Source organism: Hipposideros armiger, unplaced genomic scaffold (genome assembly GCF_001890085.2).
Source record: "Hipposideros armiger isolate ML-2016 unplaced genomic scaffold, ASM189008v1 scaffold_247, whole genome shotgun sequence".
NCBI lineage: Eukaryota > Metazoa > Chordata > Mammalia > Chiroptera > Hipposideridae > Hipposideros > Hipposideros armiger.
The window spans coordinates 1,208,952-1,217,692 of record NW_017731597.1 but is presented as its reverse complement, the minus strand read 5'-3'; the positions used below and the strand labels follow the sequence as shown (position 1 = coordinate 1,217,692).

General features: G+C 44.1%; 1 protein-coding gene across 5 annotated transcripts in view; it reads left to right on the top strand.

Annotated features, from left to right (window-relative positions):
- The window catches only part of WARS2 (tryptophanyl tRNA synthetase 2, mitochondrial), a 94,552-nt gene that overhangs the window by 76,300 nt on the left and 9,511 nt on the right, over positions 1 to 8,741 (top strand). The window lies entirely within an intron of this gene.

Sequence of the window (8,741 nt, the reverse complement as noted above, 5' to 3'; positions counted from 1 at the left end):
TCCTTAAACATTCTTATCATCAGTGTTCTAAACTCTGTCTCCGAAAGGTTAGATACCTCTGTTTCATTTAGTTCCATTTCTAGAAGTTTCTTCTGATCTTTTACTTGGGACATGTTTCTTTGTTTCTTCATCCTGGCTGTCACTCTGTGATTGCTTCGATGTATTAGATAGATCACCTAGGGAAAAAAAAAAAAAAGAAGAAGAAAGAAAAAAAGGGGGGGGCTCTCTGCCCGCTTTAATCTGCAGACCACTTGCTCAGGAACAAAGAGACTCTGGGCGACTCAGCACCAGCTATGTTGAGGGGAATGGCTCACACATCATGCGCCAGCCTCCCTCTCAGGCTTGCAGTGAGCTTCCCGCAATTAGCTACTGTGTGTTCTGACCATGCTCAATACGAAAAATCCTCACAGGTTGTTGCGGGCTGTCTGCTGCTGCAAAAAACCTTCTGTGGCCTGCAGAGGTGGGGGCCAGGCACCAGGGGCTCAGGATGCCCCTGGCAACACAGCTCTAGGTGGGTGGTACAGGCCCCCAAGGTACCACAGGGTGTGGTCAGTGGCCCCCACCAAGTCAGAGCAGCATGCACTCCTGCATCGGCAACCAGCCCACACAAACTCACCAGGAAAGCCCCAGCCAAATCATGCAGGCGCACAGCTCGCGGCCCATCACTCCCAGGAAAACTTCCAGTTTCAGCCTGTCTCAGTCAGTTGCTCACAGATCAGGCCGAGCAACCCGACCGCCAATCACCAGCCTGGCAACTCTGCACTCGCGGTGCGGAGAGTGGGGACCCAAGGCAGCTCACGCACTCCCACATCTCAATGAACAGCCTGTTGGAGTCAGAGTGCACCTGCCAGGCGTTTCCCTGGCTACGCAGCACAAGCAGTGTGGAGGGTGGGGATCCAAGGCCACATGCGCCACATGAACGCATGCACACATGCACTCCTGCGCCAATTCCAGCAGACGAATGCAGTCCCAGACCTGAGCCTCTGTGGGAGGGCCCAGCCCTGAAAAACTGACGCCCTCCTGTGCACTACTCGTGTGCAAGCTCCACACCAGGAGAACAATGGTCCCAAAACTTCCAGCTCCCGCGCCAAAGGTGCTCAGTTCAGTCCTTCCCCGCAGGCTCCTGGGCCCCGCTCACAAAGCTACTCCCTCCACCAGAGACCAGGTGAGTGCTCACCGGCGAGTGAGTCCGTGTGCAGGATCCACTGGTTCTCTAGCCGCCCTCAGCCTCACCAAGTTGAGTAAAGAGAGTCCTCACTAATTTCTACTGCCAGCTATCAGAGAACTCCTCTTTTCGGCAAAGTAACTCTGGGCTGGTGAGCTCGGTGTGGGGCCGGAGGATCTCGCCCACAACTGGAGAAGCCTCCCCATCACTGAGGTGTCCCTCACGGAGTTCGCCCTCTCTCGTCTCTGCCCCTCCTACCAGACTCGATGTGGCCTCCTCTTTAAGTCCTTTGTTTAGAGGTTCTGTTCATCCAGTGTTCAGGAGACTTCTGAGGTTGAATGTTGTATAAATTATTTGTAATTTTGCTGTGATCCTGGGAGGCAGTTGGCACAGCGTCTGTCTATCCTGCCATCTTACCGGAAGTCTCTCTGGGAATAATTATCTTGCACAGAATTATGAAAGGATTTAAATGAAAGATGGGCCGGCCAGTGCTGTGCCTGCCAGCTGTCCCTTGGTTATGACTGATGATGAGTATGTCTTTGACGATGACCATCTTCTATCTAATTTCATTTTCATGGGCAATTTCGGTATAGAACAAAAGGCTGAGATGTTTTTTAGCCCCCGGATATGGAAGCACATAAGCATGGCACATTTCCTTAACAATTCAATAACTGTAATGGGAGAGTCCTCTGAGCTCAAGGCTGTGCAAAAGAGTAAGCTTGAACTAGAGCGCGCTTGGGTTTGTCGACTCTGGTCCTTTGGGCTCTTCTGCCTTCTCCCTTCAGGCTGCTCCCAGGGGAGCTGTTGTCACACCACACATGTCCCACCTTTCCTGGGCATGTGTGTCTCTTGGACCACTACGAAACGTACAGACAAGTACAATACAACCAGCTCTGGTTCTCCACAGCATTGATTCTGCTAACCTACACTTCCCATCGGTTTCATTATGCTCCCTCCCAAGTTTAGGAATTCCTAGTTGCTCGATAATAAGTAGCAGAGGCAGGACTCAAATTCAGGTCCGATTTTCAGCCTGCACATAGTTTTCTCTATCACAGAGCTCACGCACTTGGGGGTATTTTTTGTTTGGTTCTGGTTCAGGTATTTCTGGATTTTGAAAAAGGTCATAGCCAGAATGTATGTGAATATTTACATTATAGAGATAGATACAAAAGGAAAAAAAATGTAGATGGATGAATGGATAGATAGATAGATAGAAAAAAATTGTGTTTTCTCCTACCAGCAAATGTATATGTGGCCTCTTCATAAAATGTTGATGTGGGGCAAGTGTACTCATAGATTTAGTGTTTGCTTTTGTCAGAATCAGCATTAGAATGAGAGGTACGCGGTATACTGGAGAATGAGCATGAAGAAAGGGAATGGAAGAGGAGCGTACGGAAGATTTATGGAATCATTCTGGCAGAACTGGGTAAGGAATCCAGGGGTGGAGAGCTGAGACCATCTTCAGCTTGACAGCATAATAAAATAGCAGATATTTGAAGAGAAACTAAATACTCAGAAATAGCAAGCATTCGTAAATTTTAGTTTGCATTTGCGTTATTTTTCTGAATAATTTCAAATAGCTGACGATATAGTAAGTAACTATGTCTCTCTCACTTTCTCTCTGTCTCTCTCTCTCTCTCTCCACACACACACACACACGCACATACACACAGCTTTGTTAAGTATCTGTGATGACTCCACTTCAGCAAAAGGCACTATGCATGGACTGAGGGAAAAGGAGGGAGAGATGAACATGTGGTGAGAATTGTTTGCCAGGCACCATATTAGCTGCTGCACACACGTTATTTATTTAGATTCTCACAGCAACTCTGCAAGATAGGTAAGTGGTGCTATCCCCACTGTGCAGGTAAGGAGGTGGCATTTTAGAGAGGCACCACTCCGTCTGCTCAAACAGGATGAGCGTGATTACTTTGGCCAATAGTTTTCTCTTTCTCAAGAATTTGGACAGAGAAATATGGGAAGAGGAGGAGAAGATAGTGAAAGCGAAAGCTGAGATGACAGGAAAGTGAGAAAACAGAGGCCTTGAGGAACTGTGAGTAAGCAGACCCAAAACCAACCAAAAACAAAGAATATAGAGAGTAAATGATTGGTTGGAAATACCTGGCGTGGTAATTCCAGGGAAGAGCTGAGTCACCATAAGGTCTGAGGATGGGACTAAGGCCACTGAGAACAATTGAGATAATCAGTTCCTAAAACGGCTTTGGAGACTCCCAGTTCTTTAATTACATCCTTTCTCTGTGATTCCCGTGTGTCCCAGATTTCTAGGAGATCCTGAAAGCTGCTGGCCAAACCTCATTTCAGCAGTCTGTTGATGTCCACATACTCACCCACAACTGCCAAAGCAATAATTTCCCCTCTTTCTCTTTCACTTTCCAGTTCCTAAGCAGGTCCTCCACTAAACCAGAACCCTTCTGGAAGGCAGTCTGAGAATTGTAGCTTCCAGGCTGCTAGTCCCTGAAAACCAGGAGACAGCACAGAAGGGAGAGAAGGGTGCCGAGATGTCAACAGACAGTCCAGCACACTCCCCTAAAAGCAATGGGAGGCCATTTGTGCATTTTTAAGGATGGAATGAAATGATCCCATTTATACTTTTCAAACTAAACCGACTGAAATATGGACAGTGACTCGTAGGGGACAGGTGCTCCTGGGGCAGTCTAGTAAGAGGCTCTTTCATTTGTCTGTTTGGACTATGATGGTGACAGTGAAGAGGAAGAGAGTAGACAAACTTAAGAGATGTGAGGAAGTAAAAGGGATAGGACTTCATAACGGGCTGGATGTGTGTGAGAAGGAGGTACCAAGGGCGACCTCAGAGTTCTGACGGTGCTACTGACAGATGGTGTCGCCGTTCACCGAGACAGGAGGAGAGAGACCAGCCACAAGGATGCAGATTCATTTTGTGCTCTCGGTCCTTCTGGAGGCCTTAGCTCCCTAGGAGGTAACACCTTCAGTATATCTCTCACCGTACCCAGCAATAGGCCTTGCACATCGTTAGTCTTCGATAACTAATTGCCACATTAGAGAGTCATCACAGCATATCCAACAAGCAGCCAGAGATGGTGAATTAATCACTTACTAAAGGAAAAACAGCACCACGCTCTCGACCCAGCCACGCTGTTTAAAGGCAGCAGCACCAAAAACTCGCAAACACAGCCAAAGAAGAGGGTGGTGGGGGAGTAGCGGGGGGAGAGAGAGAGATCTCTGTGAGCAGATATATGTAGGCAGTGATTATTCATCTAGACACTGATTCTGCCAGGGGGTTGGGGTTGAGTCCCAAGTAAACGTAGATGCAGCGAGGAACTCCGCGCAAGAAAAATGGTTCCGTCACCAGAGAAGAAGATCAGACGCATTATTACGTGACAGAAGTTATAACAATCAAAATTACGAAAGGCTTTTGTTTTATGTTGTGTCTAAGAAAGCACACTCGGGGCAAGTTAAAAAAAAAAAAGAAAATGGAGAAAAAGAGAAGACACGTTAATATGGATATCATTATGTAGGGTATCCATTTTTTAAAAAAAAAACAGCACTAAATTATTTGAAGTGAAAAGAAGACTATGAGGAGAGAGGTTGCAAATAAGCCCCATAAGAGAGCAGAATCAAAGACATGCTGAATTAATGTAAAGTGTAAACTCAATGGATGAGAAGTAAGGGCCAAGATAAATTATAGGAGGTGAAAGGAGCAGCAGGGGCTGGGGGAGGAGAGATGAGAAACAAACAAACGAAAATCAGATGAAGAAGCCCAAATGGAGCAATAGGACCAGGTGAAAAAAATTAAAATTTTTTAAATCCTTTTTTCTAAAAAAAAAAAAAAAAAGCAAAACCTCACAGAATTGTAAAAAAAGAGGCAAGGCTCCGACATAAGGCAAAGACGCATGCAGAGTCATTACGAAAACTCAATGTGTTTTCTGTTTAGTTTGGTTGCTTTGTAAATCTGGAACCATTTTGACATGTGGAAATATTCATTTTGATGTGCTTAAAGTGTATTGATTATGGTAATTGTTTTTTCTGTGTTAGTTGCAGTCCATTGTGATTTCCTATGGGCTACTGTAATTGCTTTTTAACCTGCCCTGTTGGCTAATTTGGTTCGGGGGAGTCAAGGTGACCTCTGCATGTCAGCCTCACTGTAATTACAAGACAGGAGTAGCCACGTCCAGTCCAAGAAGAGAAATGGAGAAAGGTGGAGCGTGTGAATGTACGTGCACCTCAGAGAGGAGCTATGGGCACGGAGGGAACCAGGAAAAGGAACATTTTTGTTGTCACTGCTCATTGAGCCGGGGACTTTCGGCTCCAGGCCGTGTGGAAGGAACAGTGCCACGACAGAGGCCTAACTATCATTTTGTAGAATCCAATACACTCACTTACTTGCCTTAGAAGAAGGGAAACCACTTCCTAATCCATTGTCATGGTCCCTGCATTTTGCCTTTCTTAGTCATGGTTCTGTCCCCATTTTGCTTAAATTAAAAGAATTCTCCAAATTCCTGTAGCATGCCATTTATACTTTGCAATTACATAGTCAGATATGTGAACTGTCAGTTTGAAATGTGATTTGTATCCATACATATCAGGATCACTGCCCCGGTCTATGCCTGGCTCTGGGATTATGAGTCCATATTTACGTTTGTGGTGTGAGTCAGCTATTAAAAAAGTAAAATGATCCTGATTTGCAAAAAGTCACAATGTACCTCACACCAGGGTCTCTATTTTTCTTTTTATCGTTCTGTCCTTCATCATGTAACATATTAATGAATGTATGTTCTATCAATAGCTAGTGTTTACTGAGCTCTAACAAGTACTAGACTTGGTTATCTCATTCAATCCTTGAAACAGCTGTATGCGGTAGGCACTGTTATAATCTCCATTTTACAGAGGAAATGGGGGCTTAGCAAAGTTAAGAAACTTGGCTATGATAACCCGCGTCGTAGCTGGTGGAGCTGTGATTTAAACTCAGCTAGCCTGACTTCTGAGTCTACGCTTTTATCCTGTATACGTATCACAAACTGATTTTATCATTAGTTTTACCTTGGTATAAAACTATAGTGACTTGGTATAGATTATAATGACTCCCTCTTCAGATAATTCATTTTTCCAATAAGTATTTAATGAGCTTCTCATACATACCAGGCAACTCGACTGGGTGTTGGAATTATATGGAAAAGCAAGACAGGCTCTCAAAAAGCTTATTTTCTAGCAAGAGAGAAAACAATACATAATTAAATAAACGAATGAAATAAAATAATTAGGTTGGGATTAGTAGTATAAAGACAATAAATAGGATACTGTGAAAAAGAATAAGAGAGGGAAACCAACTCTGGAAAGTGTAGTCAGGGAAGGCTTCTCTGAGGAGGTGACATTTAAGCTTAGACCTGAAATCAAGGAGCCAGCAGGTAGGAGTTAAGGGAGGAACATTCTAGTCGGATGGAAGGGCAGTATGTTCAACACATCCAGCTCCCTGCCGTAGATATTTGAATTCTAAACTATCCAGGATACACGATTTCATTTTTTTTCTTTATAGGGTCGGGTAGTGCAAGAGTCAACAGTCTCTCGCAGGTCCGTGTCAGTGTTCTCATGTAGTTTAAACATTCTGTATTCACCAGAAAAAAATTAGAAATCACGGCTACTCTTTCTGTTCTTCTTAACATGTTGGTGTATTTCCTTCAAACCAGGTTTTTACGCTAACATTTCTTGTTTGCCTACTATGTGCCGGACTGCGAGCTTTGCATGCATTATTTTACTCCCCCAAAGAACCCCATGAGTAGGACCTATTAGTCAGTTTTAAAAAGGAAAAAAAAACAGGCTGAAGGAGGATAAATAACGTGCCCAGGAACACCCAGCTATAAGCAGCAGAGCAGGAATCTGAGCCCAGAACTGCCTGACAGCGGAGTCCCCACTCTAACCACGGCGGCCTCGCCTTTATGTGAATCCACGTTGCGTTTTTTCAGAAAAGAACTTGCCTCCTGCTTTTTTTGTCTTAATGTATTTTCCATGTCATTAAATATTTTCTGGGTTTTTTCTGATTCTTTGTTTTCTGTCTTTTGCTGTATAGATGTGTTCTGTTGGCTTTTATCTAACTCCAGTGATTCATTCAGAAGGTGTGCTTTCTGTTTTTCATTCTAGTAGCGATCATCTTTGAACTAACCAAAGACCACCCAAATGAGAACACACAGAGGCTGTTTATTCAGAGCTTGCTGCAGCGAGGGAGTCAGCCGCCATCCCTTGTGTTTCTAGGAAACTCGAAGGCAGGAGGGGAATGCAAAAGCTCTAGAGGAAAGGAAGGGTTCATGTCTGCTTTCTGATTTGAGGTTGTCCCCATTGGGGACGCTATCGGGAAGGGGGGCATCTTATGGGATTGGTTTGGGGAGCACAATTCTCTGGTTGGTCCTGAGCTGGACAAAGGGAGGACAGAGAACTGGACTTTTGTGGTCACTGGCCAAGTCTTGCCCATTCTAGGCCAGTTGCTACAGAGGTTGTAGTTGGGCTTCCTCGTTTGGTTGCCCCTAAGGTTTGGGGTTGTAGTTGTTTGGTCACTTTTTATTGTCTGGCCATTTGTATATCAGTTTCTCACTTTCAAAAAATATATATTTTTGAGCCTTTTAAAAATCATTCCAAGTAAAAAAATGATACCATGTGGTCAGTGGGTTATGAGTCACACTGAAATCCTCCGCCCATACTCACTTCCTTTTGATTTTGTTAACTAACCTGGGATTTCCAACAAAGCTTAGTTGTTATAAATGGATTGATTTTAGATTACATTATTTTCCATTTCAAAATGTGACCAAAATTTAGGTTTTATGTTTTTAGTGTTTATAGCCCGTCTTAATACGTCAGCACCTCCGTTTCTGAGTTCTTGAGTCCATAGTTTTGATTCGAAATTTTTCCCAGTCTTTTATAGGCCTGAGACTTCCTTTCTGTTCCACTTGCCTCATCTGTAAAATGGTATTAAGTCCAATAATAATACATTAAAAGTGCTTAGCACTTGTATGCTTAGCACTTGTATGTACAGCGTGTAGGAAGTGTTCAGTAGCTATTAGCTACTTTCTTATCGTCATAGTAATTATGATTCTAGTTCACACAAAAGATCTCTTGGCTCCCCTCAAGCCCATTCTCTTTCCTCCTTCTCTGGAGGCAGCTACAACTGGGAATGCGTGAGGGGCTTCCATTACGTGTTTATACTCACGTACGCATCGTAAATAATGCGTAATTGTATTTCCATAAGTACGTTTAAGATTTATGTAAATATCAGTGTATGCTACATGTCTTCTGCAACTCGCTTTTCGCATTCAGCATGGTTCTTGAGATCTGCCTACCTTGTACTGATAGATTTTGTTCATTTGGTTTTCGTTCCCTGCAGCATGTTAATTGTCCTGTGATTGCAATTTACTTGCAAACAAAGGAGCGTATTCCGAAAAGATCTTGGGTTGCTCCCTGCTTGACGGGGAGGAAAACCTCTTGCCTCAAGAGCTGTCTGCCATGTTTGATTTGAGGAGTGGGGTGGAGTGTCTTTTCAAGTGTGAGCCCAGACTGTGAAGTAAAAAGCATCTGGTCATGGCTAGGATGATAT